Source organism: Corvus hawaiiensis, chromosome 9, assembly GCF_020740725.1.
Source record: "Corvus hawaiiensis isolate bCorHaw1 chromosome 9, bCorHaw1.pri.cur, whole genome shotgun sequence".
NCBI classification, from domain to species: domain Eukaryota; kingdom Metazoa; phylum Chordata; class Aves; order Passeriformes; family Corvidae; genus Corvus; species Corvus hawaiiensis.
This window is the reverse complement of record NC_063221.1, coordinates 32,462,115-32,484,006: the sequence shown is the minus strand read 5'-3', so window position 1 is coordinate 32,484,006 and position 21,892 is coordinate 32,462,115. Positions and strand designations below refer to the sequence as shown.

The 21,892-nt window shown below is 54.4% G+C and overlaps 1 long non-coding RNA gene across 1 annotated transcript; it reads right to left on the bottom strand.

The window, feature by feature from the left end:
- Positions 1–17,248: 17,248 nt before the first annotated feature.
- On the bottom strand, positions 17,249–20,873 carry LOC125330432. Its single transcript, XR_007205525.1, has 2 exons — positions 19,708–20,873; positions 17,249–19,214 (listed from the first exon to the last, which is right to left on the bottom strand). It is a non-coding gene; the product is annotated as an uncharacterized LOC125330432 (long non-coding RNA).
- Between the last annotated feature and the right edge of the window lie 1,019 nt (positions 20,874–21,892).

Below are 21,892 nucleotides of genomic sequence, written 5' to 3'. Positions count from 1 at the left end.
GAAGAAAAGCTCCTTCCTGCTGATCCATGGGATTCCCCAAATTCTGCAGCATCCCGGGATGCTGCACCTCCCGTGTGGCTCGAGGGGAGGGTGGCAGGAGGGAAAGCAGCTGGGAATGTCCTTGGAGCTGCAGATCTTGGTCTACCCAGCCCCAGCCCGGGAGCTGCTGCTGCTCAGCTTCCTGGGACTGGGATGTGTGGAAATAATCATGGAAGACAGAAGAGCTGGAGTGTTAAACATGCAAGGATGGAGCTGCTGGCACAGCTGCAGCCCACAGGTCGCAGCTTTTGTTAGCCCAGAGCTGCTGGGAGCTGCAATCCCTGCACTGAACCACGCGGGAAGAACATTCCAGACTTTTTTCCCAGTGTAGGTTGAATTCTGCCCCTGTCACCTCCCTGGCTGGGCTGATGAGGTTTTATTGGTGCTGATGGATATCAGAGGTGAGGGGAGGCTGCCCTGGGGACAGCAGCAGCTCTGAGGTCGTGCCTGCGCCGGGAGAATCCCACCTCCAGTGGCTCCAGTTTCTGTGGAAACAGCACGTCTCCACGGCTCCCACTTCCACACGCTCCAGAAGTTATTAATAACGCTGGAATTGCTTCCCTGGGAGCTCTCACTCCAGGGATAGCAGGTCGGAGCCAGTGGCCGGGTGTTGGGCCTGCCGTGGGTCTGAGCTGGAGCTCAGGCTGGATGAGGTCGAGCACTCCCGGAGCAGCTCCCAGGCTCTGCAGCCAGGCCATGGGGCCCTTCCCGCTCTGATTCCCGGTGGTGGGAATTGCAGCCGTGCATCACGGCGGCTGAGGCTGCCCAGTGGGGGTTTCACGGGAATATTCCTGAGTTTGGGGGCTCTCCTGGATCCTGAATTTCTGTCTCTGCCTGCAGAGCCGGGGCTGTCTGGGCAAACCTCAGATCCCGCTCTCCACCATCCCAAGCTGGAAAGAAAAACAATAAAATTGATTAATCCACCCTGGAAATCCTTAATTTTGTGGTCCGGACACAGCCGGAAAAGCGGAATTTTCCTTCTGCAATCAGATTTTTCCGTGATTAATTTTATTTCTGCTGGCTTGAATTGGTTAATGAGCAGCTTTGCTCTGCCCAGCACGTGTGGATGAAGAGTTTTGGGGGGCATTTGTTGCTCAGCTTGCTCCACTCATCCCATTTTAAGGAGAAGATCCATCCCTGGAGCGAGGAATTCCTGCAGGCAGGGCCAGCTGGGAAGGGAATGCCCCGGTCACACTCCAGCTCCCGGGGTGGAGCATCCCCAGCTCTGCTCAGCCACCCGTTCCAGGGAGATTTTTATTGGACTGGGAGGGAAAACCTCGAGAGGCTTCGCTGCCCAAGCGGGTGAAGGGGATGGAATGCTGGGAGCAGGAGCCTGGGAAGGGCAGGATGGAGCTGGAGCTCACCAGGAGCTGCCACTGCTCAGGAAATGGGGTGCACTGAGGGTCGGGGGAAAGGAGCAGGATTTTTTCCCTGGAGCAATAATTCCTTTAGTATTTCTCTGAGTGCCTTCATCCCCGGAGCAGCTGGCTCACATTCCTGACTTTTTGTGGATTTGCTCCTTTGTTCCTGATCTCAGAGGTGCAAACAGCCCGAACTCACCCTGAACATTCCCTGTCCATCACGTGGCTTCAGGCCGGACCTGGATCCAGGTTGTGTCTTGTCCATGGGATGCTCAGCTTCCAACAGGAATTTCAGATTTTGGGGATTCTGCTGTTTTTTCCCATGGGAGAGCACGGGGCAGCAGGATGAGCTGTTCAGTTCAGGTCATCCCTGAACTTGGAGAGATCCCAATGTCATTTTTAGGAATGCAGTCCTTTTCAGGAAAGATCTATAAAGTGTTTTGCTGCAGCCTTGTCTGTTCCAATTGATTTCAAGTGAAACCCACAGGATTTGGTTTCTGCTTAATGAAGTTATGAAGTCTTATTGCAAATTAGTTAAAAAAACCAATTTATTCTGCTTTGGAGTCTGCCAGGACAAAGCAGCTGCAGTGGAAGGGGCAGCAGGCCTGAGTGCCCAAGCAGAACTGCCCTGGCAAAGCAGAATAATTCTTTTGGAAGTGAAAATAACTTAGAATTTCCATTGTCACAGCCTTGGAACTTGGAAGATCTCCTTTAAAATGCAAGAGGTTTAGGGGATAATATTCCCTTCTTCTTTTTCTTTCTTTCTTTTTTTTTTTTTTTTAAAGGCAAATATTGTTAGCTCAAAGTTTGTGTTTTCTACTGTTCAAAAATGTGTTAAAAATAACGAGTAAACCTGCCAGTGGCCTTCAGAAGGTGCTAAACTCGCTCAGGAGAGAAAGCCAGGAGCGTTTCCCACCTCCAGAGGCTTCTTGGGATGCTTCCATATCCCGATTAAGGGAGAGAGGCCAAAGTCTGTCTGTATAAATGTCATCCAAAGGCTGCCTAATGGAATTAGCAGGAATGAGGCAGTGGAACTCCACTGGAGTCAATTGAGTTGCTCCCACTTAATTGGTGAATTTGTCATCAAATTCTTCATTTGCTCTCGGAGGGATGGAAAGATGCCATAAATTCTGGATGCTAAAACAGTCCCCCCGTTGGTGAATCAAACCCAAACAAGGAATTGTGTGCGGCAGGAAAGAGCCAGGAGAGTTAATGAGCATTAATTGGTGACGAAGTTCGGTGCTGAGGGAGGCTGGGGACCTGCAGGTGGCTCCAGGGAAACCAGGTGTCCTGCATTCCTTCTTCCTGTAGAGTTTCTTCTTTTATTTATTTGGATTTGTGGCTTTACCCTTGGAGACACCAGGGATGGGAACAAACTGGGGCCAGTTTGATGCTGAGGCTGTTTTATTCTTTTTGCAGATTCCAAAGACTGGAGGGATCAGGAATGTTGAGGACGTCGAGCTGAGGGGGTTGAGGTGCTGTGGGCACCTTGGAGAAACCTGATGGTTGTGTGAGGAGCTCCACCTATTCCCACATCCAGGGAAAAGGCTGGAGGCTGAGGGCAAGATCCAAAGGAGGAGCTTTTCCCAGCATCCCAGCGATTCCAGGAGCAGAGCTGACCCCTGGAGCCCCACCCAGACACTCACAGCCAGGAGGGAATCAGGACACAAAAATGGAGACATAATTAAAAATTAGGAGCTGGCCCTCAGCAAAGCAGATTAAGGAATTAGACTGAGGCCAAAGCAGGACTGCAGGCCAGGCTTAATTTCCCTCCCCAGGGCCGGCTGAACTCCTGACTCGTGGCTGCTGTTGTTTGATGGTTTTGAGGTTGTTGTGTCTGGTACAAAGCTCTGCCCCCATGCCCTGCCCAGCCTGGAACCACCTTCCCCCAGGGACCACATTTCCCCAGCAGACACAATAAATATGTGGGGGTTTCTAACGATATTTCCGTGGGGTTAAACTGGCAGTTCTTTCTCCTGAAGCAGAACATCGACGTTGCCGAGCCTGGCTCATCCCCCTTCTCCTTGGCTGGGCAATAACGGAGCTTTTGATCATTCCTGGGAAAAATGGAGTGAAGGAAGTTTGTCTTTCCTTGGAAAGCTGGAATTGGAGCCGATGGGTTGTGAGGAGAAGGCTCCACGCGGGTAATGAATTTAAGGCATCCGATGGAAGGGCTGAGCCTGCGGCTGGTGGACACGGAGCTTCTCCAGGCTGGATGCTGAGGGTCTCCATCCATCCATCCATCCATCCATCCATCCATCCATCCATCCATCCATCCATCCATCCACCCATCCATCCATCCATCCACCCATCCATTCATCCACCCACCCATCCATCCATCCATCCACCCATTCATCCATCCGGGACAGGAGCCACCTCCCACCTCCCCGACACAGCTGCTGGTAAGTCACGGCTCTAAGGAGCTCCCAGCAAATTTTAAAGTGCTTTGAGTTCTTTCCAATAAGAGCTGGCAGCAGAACCTCGGAGCTCTGGTGTCTGGAGCTGTTTCCTGGTGCGTTCTGAGCGCCAGCGCGGGCTCTGCGGGGCCACGTTTGTGCCACAAACCGCAGCGTGCACTTGGTGGCTCCTCCGTGCAGAAGGTTTTTATCCTGCTGCCAGCCATGGAAACTCCAGTGGCAGCCCGGAAAATGCCGGCTGCCTCACACACCGGAGCTGCCTCATTCCTGCTTTTCCATCCTCCCGCCCCAGCCTGTGCCGGGCTGTGCTGCCTGTGGGGTCGGGGATGGCAGTGGCAGCCCTTGGCAAGGTGTGAGCCGCCCCAGCCCCGGTGCCAGCGCCGCGTCCTCGCAGCCCCGAGGTTGGCTGATGGGGTTGGGTGGTGGTGATGGTTGAAATTGATGATCTTAAAGATCTTTCCCAACCTTCACGATGTTGTGATGCTCCAATTCCATGAGTTCATTGCACAGCTGTCACTTGGGCATCGTTTTCTTTGCTGGTGCTGTAAAATCCCAAAGTCACAGGCTCAGGAATGGTGACATCAGCAAGGGGAGCTGGGTGTTCCCATCTTTGGGAGAGACAAGGAGCCCTCGGAGCTCCTGGTGACCCTGGCGCTTCTGGAAGTGCCAGCAGCTTCTGCTGCTTCATCCTCTTCTTCCTGCCCCTGCTACCAACACAAAATACTTGGAGATTTTGTGTTTCGATCAGAGCCTCTGTCCCATGTCCCCAAACCCTCTGCTCAGGGGTTGTTCAGAGGTTTCAGAGCCAGATCTGATGAGCAAAGTGTGGCTTTGTCTGGTTTGGTTTATTTATGAGATTGGGGAGAGGGAATGGTTTGTGCTGAAGAAGCTGAGGGAGCTGGGAAGGGGCTGGAGCCCCAGGAGAGGCTGAGGGAGCTGGGAAGGGGCTGGAGCCCCAGGAGAATTCCTGAGGGAGCTGGGAAAGGGGCTCAGGCTGGAGCAAAGGAGGCTCAGGGGGGACCTTGTGGCTCTGCACAAGTCCCTGACAGGAGGGGGCAGCCGGGGGGATCGGGCTCTGCTGGCAGGGAACAGGGGCAGGAGGAGAGGGAACAGCCTCAGGCTGGGCCAGGGGAGGCTCAGGGTGGATACTGAGGAAATTCCTTCTGGAAAGGCTGTCCAGCCCTGGCACAGCTGCCCAGGGCAAGGGTGAGTGCCCATCCCTGGAGGGATTGAAAAGCCGTGTGGATGTGGCATTGGGGACATGGTCAGGGGTGGCGTTGGCAGTGCTGGGGGTGGCTGGACTTGGATCTCTGAGCTGTTTCCCTCAACCCCAGCTGGTTTCTGCCAGCAGAGCAGGTGACCAAAGCTGCTGAAGTCCAGTGACAATTTGGGTTTGCAGCACCTGCTGTTTCTCACTTGCTCAAACCTCTGCTTTTCCCAAATTGGCTGCAAAGATTTCCTGACACTTTTTCAGCCCATGTGAATTGCTGCAGCTCCCCTGAAGCCTGGGGAGGTTTCTGACCCTGTGTCAGCCAATAATTTGGCCCCTGGTTGTCAAAAACTACTCAAGGCTCATGTCCATGACAGGGAAAACTTATTAGGAGGTGAAAATTGCTTGCTTGGCTTTTCCTGCTTCTCCTGGTGACAGTAAATAACACAAGAGCCCTCACAGAGCTCTGATAAAAGCACAGAAAGAAACAGCCAAAAACCCAGCTGCAAGGAGGAGCCCCAGGGTGGGTCAGGGTTTCACCTCCCTGTGCCAGGGACACGGCCCTGGGTGCCAGGGGGGCCGCAGAGGTGGCACCCAGCTGGAGGACAGGATAACTGGAATTCCAGCGGCTCAGACTGCCCACAGAGCTCCAAGGTGGGGCTTTCCTTTTGGCTGGGTGGCTCTCAGGACCTTCCCCTGGCCTGGGGTAGTGCTGGGGCACAGAGAAACCAGGACTGTGCTGGGACACGGGGGCTCCCCCCCCGCTGCATCCGTTCCGTGCTTTCATCCCAAGCCATGGATCGGGTCTGTGCCTGGAGGGGGAAAAGCCCTGCTGGAAACCCCCGCGGGAGCCCTCAGGTGGCAGTGGCTGCTGAGGGCTCTCCAAGGCCCCCCACCCCGGGCTTCCAGACACACAGACTGAGTCCTGAGCTCCCAGCGGTGCCCAGATGTTTTCTGGGATGCTTTGGCTGCAGGCAGTGTGGATAACTGGAGCGGGCACCGCCGGGTGCTTCCATCTGTGGGAAGTGGATGGGTGGGCTCAGGTTGTTCAGGGAAGCTGTGGCTGCCCCTGGATCCCTGGAAGTGGCCAAGGACGGGGCTTGGAGCACCCTGGGGTAGGGGAAGGTGTCCCTGCCCATGGGATGAGCTTTAAGGTCCCAAACCATTCTAGGATCCTCTGCCTAAACCCTGTGATTCTCCTGGAAGCCGGGGAAAGCCTCTGCAGGTGGGGCTGCTATAGTCCAGAATCCAAACTGGATTTCATTTCCAGGCATCCTCGGGACACGCAGAGCTGTGTGCGGTGCCCTGACCCAGCCCACTGCCCCCAGGCTCCGGACTGGTGTCCAAGGATGGAAAGGAGCTTCCTGCTGCTCCTCCCAGCCGAGGGGAGCGGGGCAGCTCCCGCTGCAGGACAGCCACGGCTCCGTCTGACATCAGGGCCGATGAAATCGAATCCCTGGGAAGGAGCCAGCGTGAAAGGCAGGGAATATTTCCCAGCCAAGAATTTCTGCGGGAAATGGGGCTTCTTGCCCTACTCCAGGCTCGCCTGTGAAATGGAAAAGATGACTCGAGCTGGGTTCTTGTTTGGATTGGTTCAATTAAGCTGAGTGGGGCTTTGAGGCTCAGGTTTATTTGATGGAATTATTGTATGGAACTCATAAATGTGATACTTTAACCCCCAGAGAGCCTCTGCTGCTCGGGTGAGGGCTGAAGGAGCTGCACTGTGCCCCGCTTCCAGGGCTCTGATGGAATGAGTGTAATTCCTGCAGGCCTTGACCCAAATCTCTTTTTCATCTCTTGCTCTTGGATTAAGCCCCTGATGGAGGAGAGACTTGAAGGAATTCTTGTCAGAGATGCTTAAGTCGCTCAGGAAAAGGATGAGACAAAAAGAGCTGGGAGGTTTTAGTAAACATTTAATGGTTTTTGCGTCGTTTCAGAGGCATTTGAAGCGTCTGGGGCTTCTTGAGAACCCCACAGGTAAAATAGAAATGGGGTCTGGCGGGGAGAGGGGCTTCAGGGGGTGTCCAGCCCCTCCTGGGCTCCAGCATCCTTTAATTAAAGAAAGAAAAGCCGATGAGAGCCTCCACAATCTGAAGGCAGCTTTGCACGTGTAGGAAAGCCTTACTAATTTGGGGTAGGCAATAAATAAAGGGTCTGGGTCTGCTGGGACAGCTCAGCATCCTCAAAGCAGGGCACGGGACACCCCGAGGAACGAGGAGTTAGTTAAAGCAGGCCAGCAGTAATTAGAGGTAGGAGACTGAAATAATTAGAGATGGGAGGCTTGAAACCACTCTGAAGAAATTATAATTATTCTTGATACATTTTAATAAATAATTTCTTTTTAAAAAAAGGAAAAACTCCCTTGGAGTAAGAAAAAACTGCTTATTGAGGGAGCAGCCTCATTGCACAAGGGGAGGGAAGGAGCTGGGACTGCTCGTGGTGACGGGCAGGGAGCAATTATTGCTCCAACCAGGGTGGGAACCAGGGATTGCAGGTGGTTCCATCTTCCCAATCCCCAAATTCCGAGCTGCTGCCAGTTTCAAATGCCTGTCCCAGTCCCCTCTGGAAGAGGCTGTTCCCAGCCTGGGGGTGCAGGGAGTGGTGGCACGGGGAGGATCTCGGCTGCCTTTCCAAAGGCACAGTTCAGTGCTTCCTGCGGAATTCCTTCTGTGTTGTTTCCCTTTTTAACCCTGGAGCCCCCATTAACCCTTCGGGGCATCCCGGCTCTCCCATTGGATGCATCCTGCCTGTGCTCAGCATCCACACACAGAGTTCTTCCCGAGGAGATCCATAAATCCCAGTGCTGAGGGAAGAGCTGCTCTGGAGGCTTTTGGGGGCTCCCTCTGTAGCCACCGTGTTCTGTGTCCTTGGAATCCATGTCCACATGCACTGTCCCTGCTCTGCTCCAGGCCTGCTGGGCTTTCCAGGCACTTCAGGGGCCTGCGGCAACTCCAGGGCCCGAGTTTTTCTTCCACCTTTCTTTTCAGTGGAAGATGATGGGATATCCCACGGAGGGGCCGTTTATCTCCAGCAGCCTGGGCAGCAGCGATCGCCGGCATTCCAGGAGGGATTTCCCAATCCTGCCCCTGCAAATTGCCCACTTCTGCTCAGCTCTGACTCTCCCACGTGTTCTCCCTTCCCCTTTTGTCAGGGAAATGGATGGAATCACCGAGGTGCTGTTTCGAAGCGCGCCCGCTCATTGAACCCCCGGCATTAATTACTGAACGTTCCTCCAGCAGGCAGAGGTGTGCTGGGGGAGTAATGGAGCTCTTATCATCAATCCTCTGGAGAAAAGAGATCACAATTCCAGCGTGGGAATGTTGGGCTATCCATTGGAAAATACTCCGCTGTTTTCTCCTCAGGAGCCGAGTGAAAAGAGGAAGGGGAAGGGTGGTGAGATTAGAGCTGGGTCTGATTCCAGCGCAAAGACTCCTCGTGGCACTGGGAAGTGCCTGGAGCGTCGGGATTCTCCATAGGATCCTCTCATCTCCAGGGAATTCCTCCCTTTGGTTTGGTGCTTCAGGAACGTGGCAGACTGAAAAACTCTCCCCTGGCAACACCTGTGGGTGCCTGAGAATGGATTCATGGAAAAGGGAGAGGTTCTTCGGGACATTCCCGTCTTTATGCCCAGAAAAGGGAGAGGTTCTTCGGGACATTCCCGTCTTTATGCCCAGAAAAGGGAGGGTTTCCTTAGAACATTCCCGTTTTCCTGCCGAGTTTTCAGTTTTGGTCCATCCAGGAGGGAATGAGGAGCTGATGTTTGGGCGGTGCTGGTGATGATCCCACTCCAAATTCCCCCCGCCCTCTCCAACCCTCTGTGCCGCCTCCATCCTCTGGCGCGGGGCTGCTCCGGGAAAAGCCTCACATCCCAGGAAAAGACACTTTGGAAGCCGAGAAAGGGCCAGACCCGCAGCCCCCGAGTGCCAGTGGATCACTGGGCAAGGAATGCCAGGAGCTGGAGCAAAACCCGCAGGGAGGGAGGCGGGAGCGGACTGCTTGGAGCAGGAATGGGAGGGGAAATCCCGGTGGGTGCTGAGGGGTCTCCAGCAGCAGCGAGCCCAGGGCTGGGAGCTGTGCAGGGCATTGGGGGAAGTTGGGAGCCGGCCCATTCCAGCTGGGAATGAGGCTCGGGACTCCCCGCGACTGGAACGGGAATAACCCGAAGGACAAAGCGGCTCCCGGTTGTTTTTTTCCCAGTTCCGTGGTTTTGTCTGCAAATTCACGAGCGCTTTCCGACAAAAAAAAAAAAAAAAAATTAAAAAACAAAAAAAAAGGGAAATACTCCTATCCAAGAGTGTTCCCTGGTAGTTTTTAAAATGGAAATGTTTGCAGAGGGTTCCATATTTCACAGAAATTAAAGAAAATCCATCTCGTTCCCGGAATGCTCCGTAGCATCCTAAGAAGGGAAGCAGGGAAAAGTATCGCCGGGAAAGTGATAATACATCAAGGTTCCTGTGCTCATTATCAGCACAAGAGGCATCATATACATAAAATGTGGGTCAGAGCATCGCATTTAGCTCGGATTTATCCCTGGCGGGAGGCACTCGTGTGCTCCCGCGGAACAACACATGCTCCGATAAGGAATTCCAATGGCACGGCGCCTCCTTATCTCGCAGATAAGCAAATGTGCTCGCTCCCCCCAGGGATGATTTTCCAGCTTGTCAGCTCCTCCCTGCTCCCGGCCCCGCTCCCGCGGCTGCGGGGTGGGAGGGGGGAATATCCCGCTGGAAGGTTTGGGAGTGGAGGAGCTGAGGGAACCACGGGGCATCTCCAGGGGCACCTGGGCAGGAGGATGGATCGGCCCTGGGGAGGGCAGAGCTGGAAGGAGGAGGCCGGGAAAGGAGCCCGGAGTGTCTTCCCTGGGCAGGAATGTGGGATGGAGCAGCCAGGGAGCCATCCTGGAATCCCAGAGCACCTGGAGCTGGGAGGGACCTCAGAGCCCATCCAGTGCCACTCCTGCCACGGGCAGGGACACCTTCCACCATCCTAGAGTGCTCCAGCCCGGCCTGGGACACTGCCAGGGATCCAGGGGCAGCCACAGCTGCTCTGGGAATTCCATCCACGCCCCTCCCCACCCTCCCAGGGAACAATTCCTTCCCAATCTCCCATCCAGCCCTGCCCTCTGGCACTGGGAAGCCATTCCCTGGGTCCTGTCCCTCCAGGCCTTGTCCCCAGTCCCTCTGCAGCTCTCCTGGAGCCCCTTCAGGCCCTGCCAGGGGCTCTGAGCTCTCCCTGGAGCCTTCTCCTCTCCAGGTGAGCACCCCCAGCTCTGCCAGCCTGGCTCCAGAGCAGAGGGGCTCCAGCCCTGCAGCAGCTCCGGGGCCTCCCCTGGATTCTTTCCAGCAGCTCCAGGTCCTCCCTGTGCTGGAATCCCGGGGCTGGAGCAGCTCTGCAGGTGGGGCCTCACCTGAGCGGGGCACAGGGACAGAATTCCCCCTCTCCAGCCTGTCCCCTGGATGCCTCCCTTCCCTCCAATTCCGTGGGAATCACTAATGGGAGAAGGGATCCAAGGGAAGACGCCCATTTGGAAAGGCAGGCTCAGCACCAGCCACTCCCAACTCAGGGATGCAAAAGGAACCCAAAATACCAATTACTGAGGGGAGAGCAGCTTGGAGCCGGATTAAAACCAGCACACAGAGTGTGTGTGTAGCGAATTCCCAGACAAACTCCCAAAATTCCCGATCCCTGCCTGGATCACACGGATGTTTTTAGGCACGAGCCTGTACAGGAAATATTCCCGCAGAAACTCTCTGGACTGTTCACAAAATTAGAAATATCTGCTCAGTTTTACACCAGCAGAGGCTCAGCCTCGTGTTTGCACCTCTCGTTGCTGTGTAAATATAGAAGCTGCTCTCCTCCAAATTCTTTCCTGCTTAATTTAAGTTCTCTTGGATTGAGTAGGGAGCTAGGTTCATTCCCTGGAATAGGGAATGTAGTTCATGGAATGAGTTCAAGGGGGCTTTCCAGGTGGAGAGGGAGAAAAAAAAATTATCTAAAAATAGATATTATATTTATATATAATTATATATAAAATAGATCACTTATAAAAATAAATGTGTTATTTATAATAAACTATATGTATTATAATATATAAAATACATATATTTTGATTTATAGTTTTTACATGTATTTTATATATATATATATATAAAAAAATAAATTTTAAAACTCAGGTTGTGTGGGTTCCACAGGTTTAAAAATAAAGCCTGGCAAATAGTTTAGTGTAAAAAAAAAAAAAAGGAGGAAAAAGTCAGACTCTGTCGGTAAAAAAGATCTCCAAAAGGAGGGACTCAAGGGTGAGATGTTGTATTTTTTTGCAGTGGCTGCACCCAAGGTGCTGGGGAAGCCTGGCTGGTTCCATGCTCCGGGAAAAAGCAGGAAAAGCGTGGCAGAGGATGGGCTGCTGGAGCAGGATCCTTCCCTTCGGCATCACCTCAGCCTCCCGGGGCTGCTGCTCTCCCTGAGCTCCCAGGCTCTGCCCAGCTGATGGTTGGGAATGATCCTCTGGAATGACTTCCCTGCCTTGCCAGTGGCAGCTTCAGCATTCCCAGTGGCAGCTTCAGCATTCCCAGTGGAAGCTTCATCATTCCCAGCCCGTTTCGCCCTGGAAATGCGGAAATCTTGCTCACTCTCAGTTTTGGGGGGAAGGAAGAGCCTGCAAAGCTGTGCAGTTCCAATCACAACTTCCTTGTGCCTGATGAAACCTGGATAACCCTGGCTTTATCCATTTTAGCTGATTTTTCACTACTTAAGGGAAATTTTGACTTTTTGCTCCTTTTCCAGCAGCCTGGGGTGGGGCTGGGCCATGGCTCACCTGGGCACGGCTTTATTTGATGTCTTGCCCTACTTCCAAGAACTTCCACCCATTTAAAGTTCAGCCAAAGCATCTGAACCTTCCGTGATCCCTCCATCCCTCCATCCCTGTGCTCTTGGAACACCCCAGACTCGTCCCCAGGGGGGTCGGTGACACGGTGGCCTTTGCTCTCTTGCCTCACTCCCAGTTTTTATACTTCCCATGCTCTATAAAGTTATTTTTTCCCCTCGAAACCCTTCCCCTGTTTCTGTCCTTAACCTCACGTTTGATCCAAGTCCCTGTTCCCGTTTTACACCACTCGCAGATTTTTTAATATCTTTCTTGTGACCTCTGCCACCGCTCCTTCCCGAGGAGGGATTTAATTCCCCAGCTCCTCGTGCCCATTGGGAAGAAATGCAGATTTGCTGGAATGCTTGGCATTAATCCATTTTGGATTCCAAGCAATTCGATGGAGCCCAGCAAGAAGGGCGGGCGGTGCTCTCCCAGTTTCCAGAGGGAGGCACTGGAGCAGGATGCCCAGGGAAGCTGGACACCCAGGATGGTGTCCCTGCCCGTGGGACAGAGAGGAGCTGGAAGGTGCCTTCCAACCAAACCATTCCCTGATTCCCTGGTGCTGTGGACAGGACTCCCCAGCACCCCCAGCTGTGGCAGCTCCCTGGCTCTGGAGCTCCCTTTGCATTGTTTTTGGGATGGGGAGGTTGTTCAGGATCCAGTCCTCCTGCTGAAACAGCCACGATTTCGGGCTATTCCCGTTTTCCGAGTCTTATCAATCCTCATCCATCCTGTACCAGCTCCTCCCTCCTCGTTGGGTGTCCCCAGCCCAGCACTTCGGTGTCTCACTCATCAGTGACTCAGACACATTCCAGCCTCTCCATGATCCATGGCTGCACTCCTGACATCCATCCCACAGCTCCTCCGTCCCCAGGCAGGGGAAGGCAAGCAGCACCTTCGCTGCCTGATTATTTCATCCTTCCAATGGTTTTTCCCCCTCCTCCTCCTCCTCCCATTCCCCAGTTTATCATTTCTGGAGATGCTTCACCTGCAGCAATTCCCGATGATGGATCAGCAGCTCCTGCCCCCTCCTGTGCTGCTCCTCATCCCTGAATTATTTTGGAGATCCCTCCTGGTGGCAGCTCTTGCCTCTAATTTTCCCATTATCATGCAGAGCTCCCAAGCCAGTTCATCCCAGAAATGCCAAGGGCACGGGCTGGGCACAGATTGCTCTTTGTGCTCCTGGTCGCTCTGGTTTCCAGGGAGTCGTTCCCAGTATCCATCCCCAAAAAGCCCCAAAACACGGATGTTCCCACAGCTCCCTGACGGGAGGGCGCAGCTGGGCAGGGTTCAGGCTGTGCTCCCAGGGAATGAGTGATGGGAAAAAGCCCTGGGGAGGTTTAAGTTGGATCTTCGGGAAAGGATAAAGTTTTCCTTATCAGCATCCCAAGTGGAATGCTGTCCACGCCTTCTTCCCTCATTGCAATCCCAGCGTGGCTCCTGGAGTCCTAAAAGTCCCTGGATTTCTCCCGCTGCTCCCTCCATCACTGAAAGTGCTGGAACTGCAGCTGTTTGGGTCCTGTTGGTGGGAAAAGCTCCAGGGACACCTCAGAGCCCCTTGCAGGGCCTAAAGAGGCTCCAGGAGAGCTGGAGAGGGACTGGGGACAAGGCATGGAGGGACAGGACACAGGGAATGGCTTCCCACTGCCAGAGGGCAGGGATGGATGGGAGATTGGGAATTGGGAATTGTTCCCTGTGAATTCAGCCTGGTCCAGTGGAAGTGTCCCTGCCCATGGCATGGGGCTGAAATGAATTCAAGGGCTTCAAGGTCTCTTCCAAGCCAACCCATCCCAGAAGTGTTTGGTGGGAACAGGCTGTGTTCCTGCAGCCCAGCTGGAGCAGGGATTTCCGGGATGAGGGAGCCCAGCTCCCTGCACTGCTCCCCGCTGAGTGGATGTCCATGCTTTTATTCCAATGGGCTGGCAGGAAGGTAAACAGACGTGCTGACGTGAAAAATCCAGTTTCATTTTAATGAAATGTTTATTCACAGATGGTTTAATATTAATGTTAAATTGATCTCTGGAATTTTTCCCCATCAAAAATTAATGTGAGGCACTCTTTGCCTTTGTGCACGGAAAGCATCTCCCAATTAACTGGGAGATAACCACTGGAAATCCAACACTGCCACTCAGCCAGTCCCAGGCCATTCATTTCCTTAAGTGCACAAGCACTCCATGAATAATTAATGATGATTAATAGTGGTATTAAACTATTGCTGCTGGATCAGGAGAGTGGAGCAGGTACCAGTTTGTGATTTATAGCCGGGAAACAAGGAGGAATTTGGGAAGGGAGGAATCCCTGTTCCAGCTGGGTGCTGCACACCCTGTGCGTGGGTGCCTTACACATCTGACTTCACACCTGCATGGCCACACAGGTGCCACCTCTGGGCCTTTGAGGAGCTCCAAACTTTTCCAGGGATTCGACCAAACTCTTCCCAACTTGGTCTAAGGTGGGAGCTGGACCCTCTGGATTCTCTCCAGTGAGGGAGGGGCGAGAGGTGTCCCAGAGCCTTGTGGGGTGTGGCAGAAATCCACGTGGGGTGGAACCAAAGGAAGGGACAAAGGAGCTTTTCCCATGGCAATGCCCCAGGGAGCAGCCCCACGGCCTCCATGCAGGGCAGGATCCCGCCCGGAGCCGCTGTTCCTGGAGAGCAGCTCCGTGCTGGGCTGCTCGGCACAAGGCAGGAACGTGCCTGGGCTGGCAACATTAATATTGATTAAAGGGTTTATGACTAAGTGTGAGGAGGAAGCAGCAGCCTGTGCAGAGCTTGGAATAATTTGGAGTGGTTATTTTTAGGCCAGGATGAGATAATGGATTTACACCGAGCCAAGGGCCGGATGCTTCATCCCATTCCCGGCCTTCGTGGCTTCGCGTCCCCAAGTATCCCTGGGCACATCCCCCCTGGGCCACCCTCCATCCTCCTTCCCCATAGGAACAAGCGGGACCTGGTGCAAATTCCTGCTCCTTTCCTGGTGCTTTCTGCCTCATCAGCACCTCTGGAATCCACAAGGAAACCAGAGAGGCTGAAAAGAAAAGAAAGAAATTAGTGAATGTAGTTTACCAGGAAAAACATCTCCAAACCCTTCTTTCCATATGTTTGTTTGCTAAGCCATGGATTTTCCTTGGATGTTGGCACATAACCAACCCACTGAAATTAAGGAATTGTTCAAATATCCAACTTGGAACACGTGAAACATTCCAGCCTTCAAAATAATGATCTTGGGAAGCTCCGTTGGCACTGCCGGGATCCCAGAATCCCAGAATGGCTTGGACTGGGAGGGATCTTAAAGCTCATCTTGCCCCATGGACAAGGGACGCCTCCCACTGTCCCAGGTTGCTCCAAGATCCATCCAAGCTGGCCTTGGCACTTCCAGGACCGTGGAGTCGGAGCAGACCCACAAGGGCAGGGACCCGTGTGTATCCCTGTGCATTGTGTCCTTTCCACCATGGACCATCCCATCCACCCCACCCATGGCCTCCTGAAGGCAGCTGCTGTTGCAGTTCCTCCCATGGGCTTGGAGCCAAGCCCATGCTCTTGGCCACGGGAATGGGAGGAATTCCATCCAGCCACCTGCCTTCAGTGGGACTCAAAGGGAAAAGCAGGAATTCACACCTTCCCCCTGCTGTGACACTCATCACGAGGAGCAGCCGTGATTTTCCCCGGCCCTTCTCCACTCGTTCCAAGGGAAGGAGTCTCTCCTGCAGGAGAGCCGGATGATTCAGCGGCGTGGAGCTCCCGCAGCCTCCCCTGTCTCCCTCGGTTGTCAGGGAGGATGGGCTGAGCTGAATTTTAACAAACCCACTCCCCTGCACCTCCTTCAGCTCCAGAGGCGAAAAACAAACGGAGGCTTGGAGACATCCTGAGCACGGATCACATCCCACTGCAGGAGTCGTGTCCTGTGGAGATCCTGCTGGGAATCTCCTGCTCTTCAGCCCTCAGAGATCCCCTGCACTGGGCAACTCCTGCTCTCTCCATGCAAAAGAAAGGGACATAAAAGGCTCTTTATGCACTTTCATGTGTTTGGAAACAAATCCTCCTCCTCCAAACGTGTCCTGGATCCCTTCGCTTCGGAGGTTTTGAGATTCAGCCCTGTGGTTTCCCTAAAGGAGCTCCAGGAGAGCTGGAGAGGGACTGGGGACAGGCAATGGAGGGACAGGACACAGGGAATGGCTTCCCAGTGCCAGAGGGCAGGGATGGGTGGGATCTTGGGCAGGAATTGTTCCCTGGGAGGGTGGGCAGGCCCTGGCACAGGGTGCCCAGAGCAGCTGGGGCTGCTCCTGGATCCCTGGCAGTGCCCAAGGCCAGGCTGGACACTGGGGCTTGGAGCAGCCTGGGACAGTGGGAGGTGTCCCTGCCAGGGCAGGGGTGGCACTGGGTGGGCTTTGAGGCACCTCCCAACCCAAATCCATCTAGGATTCCATGATTCCCCCCGTCACATGGAGGTGGAACTTTGGGAGCCCACCCTCACTGTGGGAAGGCCGGGCCCTACCCAGGGCTGCACTGCCAGGCTGGACCCTCCCCATTCCCAGCAGGATGGGGGAGCCTTGCTGGAGCCCCGCTGGATTCACCCCCCAACGGAGGGATTCCCTCCCTAACAGAGCATGGAATTCCAGAGAAGGGCTGGATAAACACAAGGGGAGGTGGACACCGAGGCTCCCACTCCTTGTGCTCCCCAGCCACGTCCCCTGCCTTGGCTCGGCTCTGTGCACGGAGCATCCCCGTGCCAGCTTGGGAACAGGGAGCAGCCACTGCCAGGCACCAGCTCCTTCCACAGCCACTTGCTATTTTTTCCTGAAGAAAATAAATTTTTTAGGGTTTTTTGCAGTGTCTGTCCTAGAGCATGGACAAGAAAGGTTGGTTATAAATTATGGAGGGCTGAGTCCTCTGTGGAGGGGGAAGGAAAATCCAGGGAGCCTCGGGAAGGGGAACACAGCATTCCCTGGATGGGTGGGGATGAGCCAAGGGAGGTGGGGATCCCACCAAAGCCTTCTCCTGACCCTGGGAAGAGCTCCTGGGGCTCTCTGGCCGGGCAGGGAGCAGCCACATTCCATAATCCAACCCCAACCCTGCCAGCGGCTCCAGAGCCTTGCGAGGGCAATGAAAAATTCAGCAAAGGCAGTTGGAGAGAAGCACGGGATCATGGAATTCCTTAGGGTGGAAAAGACCTCCAGGATCACCGAGCTGAAGCCTTGGAGCAGCATCTGAGCACAGAGGCTTTAACTGGGCTCTGCTCGGGGAGGCGAGGCCGAGGGGGAGGCAGTGTCCTCCTCCCAGCTCCTTCATCAGCTCCGCCGCTGGATTCGGGATATGAGAGGAGTTGGGAGCATTAATAGAGGAAAACGAGTTTTAGTCACCTTGGGGGGGAATTAAAAAGGTTTTACTTTGGCCAAAGAGGGGAACAACAGAGCTGGGCAGAATCCGTAGCTGCGAGCAGCTGCTGGATCCCGGAGCAGTGGGAGCTCCTGGCTGCTGGGGTTGAGGGGGAATGTGTGGAGTCATCCGTGTCCCTGGGACAGAGGAGGATTCCAGCACTGGGGCAAATGGAACCTGGGTTCCTGCCATTCCCTATTCCCAGATTATGGTCCCCTCTGGAGCAAACAGAAGGGTTGAGAGCATTCCCACCAGGTCCCCTCTAAGTTGCAGCCTCTAAACTGAACTCGGGGACTTCCCAGGAAAGAAGCCCCATCCCTGTGTGGTTGGCAAACAAGGAGATGCAGGAATTGGACTGGGGAATGATTTGTTCGCAGTTTTCCTCACGTTATCCTATTCAGTAATTCCATGAGCCAGTCCAAGGGGAGTGCTGCTCCTGGAGCACATGGAGCCATCACACCTCGCTGCCTTCCAGCCCTGCACGTGTGGCTCCACAAGTGCCCTAATTCCGGCCCCAAATCCCAAATCCTCCATTTAATGGAGGGCCAGGAATCCTGAAATCCTGCTGCTAAAAGTGAGAGGAGCTCTGGATTCCCAAAGAACTGTTGGGATGGGCTGAGCCTCCCCATCCCACATGGCACATGGGGAAAGCCAAGCTCAGCCTCTCCACTGCTGCATTCCTGATTATTTTGACTCAAAAGAGCCTGGAGTAGGGACAAATCCATCATTCCTTTGGATAATTTGAATGTATGAGTGTGATTTTTAATACCCAGGCTTCTCCAGCTGCACCTTCCCATTTTTTATGACGTTTCTCCCCATTTTCTGGAGCAGGCCTATCAATTCTCAGCTGCTTTCTTCCTCTTGCTTAATTGAAAATGTCACTTCTTGTATTTAATGAGAATTCCTGCCCTATTCTAACCCTGTCAGAAGAGACTTTATCCCAAAGCTGGTCCTAAAAGCCCACTGCAAAAGTTTTTCTGCTGCCATAAATCCGTGAGGGATTCGGGAGAGCTGCTGGGGCTGACAAGGATTTGAACCCCGTGTGGGGAAATTACAGCTGGTTTTCCAATTTCTCTTCATCTCTGTATTAATTCCATATATTGTCCTTGCCCACCAGTGCTGCTCTTGGCTCTGTGCAGGGATACTGAGCCCCAGGATGGGAAAGGAGCTGGAGAAGCAGTGGGTGGGTGAGTCCCCATCGCTGGAGGGGTTTCACTGTGGATGTGGCACTTGGGGACGTGGGCAGGGGTGGCCTTGGCGGTGCTGGGACTCCTGCAGCTCCTGCCCCCGTGGTTCCCCCACTCCATGGCAATGTCATCCCTCTTCTTTTCCTTTTTATCTGGAAAGATGTGTGGAAAGGTTGGGAAATCTGCCCTGCAGACCAAGGCAGAGGGGAAACAAACAGTTCCTGATGTTGCTGCCGCTGGTTTTGGGGATAATGGGGGAGCAGCGGTGGGGATGGGAGGGAGGGAAGGCTCTGATTCATAATTCCTCATCCCACAATGTTTACAGCACTTGGGCTGGGAAAAATACCTGTTCCCAGGAAGGATCCTCAATAGGCCTGGCTTTCTGCTCGCTGCCATTGCTTAGTAACAGCTCTATTTTTAAATGCTAAGAGGGTAATAGACCAAAAAACTGGGAGTTTACTCAGTCTCTGATCCAACAGGCACTAAACCCAGTGGGATGGGGCCGTTGGGATTGTGGGATTTGGGCCAGGAGCTGCCCACACCAACCTTCAATGCTTCCAGCTGGGTGAGGAAAACCCCAAAGCTGCCAAATCTGTGCAGTCCTCAGCTCGTGGTGACCTCCTGGGGAGGGCATCCTGTCCGTGTGAGGGGTGGGATGTTCCTGGGGCAGCCACGGGTGGGGAAGGAGAGTGCAGATGCAGGAACAGGAGATCTTCCGGGGGAACCTCCTTCCTTAGAGGATCTGCTTCCACCCCAGTGCCACTCTGGAAAGAAATCCTGGAGTCCCAGCCTGGTTTGGGTTGGGAGGCACCTCAAAGCCCATCCAGTGCCACCCCTGCCATGGCAGGGACACCTCCCACTGTCCCAGGCTGCTCCCAGCCCCAATGTCCAGCCTGGCCTTGGGCACTGCCAGGGATCCAGGGGCAGCCCCAGCTGCTCTGGGCACCCTGTGCCAGGGCCTGCCCACCCTCCCAGCCAGGAGTTCCTTCCCAATCTCCCATCCAGTCCTGCTCTCTTTCAGTTTAAAGCAAATCTCCAACCATTTCTGCTAAAATACATTCCCAGGAGTATCCAAACCTCCTAAAATCTGATTTGGGAAGCAGCTTTTGCAAGCCCCATGGATCTGGGAGCAGCACCCGTTTTCCCACTGCCTGGATCCCATGCGGCTGCAGCGGGATGGCTGAGGCTGCCTCCTGCCATGGGATCTTCCTTCATGGAAAATACCAAGATAAATGGGATCAGTTGTTTTGGACTCACCCCTGTACCCCATCCGCTGAAGGTCATGGAATTTTATTCCTTTCCCTGGGCTTTGCAGCAGGCAGCAGAATTCCCTCCATCCAGGCCTGGCATGGATTATTCCTTTCCTTTCTCAAGGACACAGCAGATAAACTCCTGGAAATCCCTCGGGAGCACAGGAGGGAGAAAAGGAGAGCCAGGGGCTGATAAAGAGCTGGAGACAAGTCCCTGAAGCCTTGTGCCACCACCACCTACCCCTGTGGCTTTAACCCATTCCTACAAGGAATATGGCATTAAACACACGCCCAGATCCCGGGCTTTGGGGATGAGGTGCCAAACCAAGGCTCAGGGCACAGCAAAGCCTTTGCTGTGTGCACGTCCCAGTGCCACCAGCCCCTCCTGCTGCAGAGGGCTCACTGGAAGGAAGCCACCAGGCAGAGGCAGGTGCTGGTTTATCCCTGAGATCTCCCAGCGACGCTGCTTTGGGAGCCCTGCCAGGCTGCAGCTGCCTCTGCCCGGCTCCTCTGCCCTGCCCACGGAGGGACCCGGAGCCTGGGCACGGCAGCTCCCCCAAAACCACCCCTAGAGGGGAAACCCTCTGCGGTGCCAACGCCCGGAGCACCAGGAGTGATTTAGAGCTGTTAATTATCAGAGCGTGGCAGGAAAAGAGGTGCCGTAAGGGAAAGCACGGAAGGTGTGTTAGGGACACAGTCCCGAGGGTGGAAACGGCATTTCCCGGGATGCTCAAAGCCAGAGTGACCCCGGCAGTGAACCCTGATGGAGGAGAAAACGGGATCCGCGGGTGGAGGCTGTTCCTGGGAGGGAATGCTCGCTCCCGGCCGCTCCTGCAGCCGCCCTGGAGCTGTCCTCGGCGCGTTTCTGGCAACGCAGCCTTGCAGCTCCTCCCCGCACGCATGTGCTCCGCGCACGCCAGCACGTGGAGTCCCGGAGCATTCCAGGACCCTACAGATGGTCCACATCCTTAAAAACCCATCTCATTCCACCGCCGGGCACTCGCTTGTGAGCGGCACAAAGCCCAGCAGAGCGAGGCACCGCGTCCCCTCCCACGGCCGCACCAGCCCGCATCTGGCACAGGGGGATTATTTATCCCTGTTTTCCCTTTCCCATTGGGACTGACAGTGCTCAGGGGCCGTGGCTGCTCCCCCTCCCTCCCACCTCACCCCCACGGCCCGGATTTTAATTTTAGAGGCAGAGAAAATTCCCGTCTCTTAAAGGTCAGAAGGATGCGAAGGAGGGAACAGAGAGAGCCTGTTCCAGCGCGGCCACAGCGGAGCACACGGAGAGGCTTTGCTCCTGCTGCAGTGCCTGCAATGTATTTTTGCCACACGTTGCTGCAGAGTGCAGCCCACTGCAGCAAAGGAGGGGAGCGAATTCCCTTCGCTGGGCTGGGCGCTCCGAGGAGAGGCTCTGCACGAACGGAGCAGCCACCAAGCCTGCCAGCTCCGGCAGCAAACGCTGCTGGGGAGCCTCTGCAGCAGAGCCATCCCCGCTCCCCCGCGCTGGCAGAGCGGCTGGGAATGACCTTCAGCTGCTCTTCAGACGGCGAGAGTCGCGCCTGGATTGTGGGGAACGGAGAGGGAACCGTGTGGCTGAGAGGCAGCTGTGGCGAGGCGAGAGGCAGGGATTTGAGTCCTTTGGGCAGACCCGGAGAGCTCAGCTTCTCCAGGGAGGAATTAAATAGGAGGGAAGGGGTTTGTGCACCTCCTGATCGTCGGATGCCGGGAGCTTGGTTTGGAGGAGACAAAATGGAAAGGGGAGGATCAGGGATTCTTCTGACAACATTCCTGACCCCCGTGGCCAGCACTGAACATCCCAGCGGCTCCCAGAATACCCATGGAATCACGGAATCCCAGGCTGGCTTGGTCAGAAGGACCTTAAAGCTCATCTCATTCCAGCAGGGACACCTCCCACCATCCCAGGCTGCATCCCGGAGCAGGAGATCGGGATTGCCCCAGCTCCTCTCCCAGATTCCTTTGTCTTTCTGGTGAGAGAGGGAAGAGGGAGCAGTTTAAGGTCCCTGGCTGTAATATTTTATAACAGGTTTTTAAAGTGCTTCCAGATGATGGAAATGGAATCATTTCAGTGTTAAAAGAAGAAATGAGTTGTTCCAGTTTGAAGAAGGGTTATCATTTTTGCAGATCCAGCCTGATGATGTCATCACTCCAGAAAAATGAACTTTTTCCTA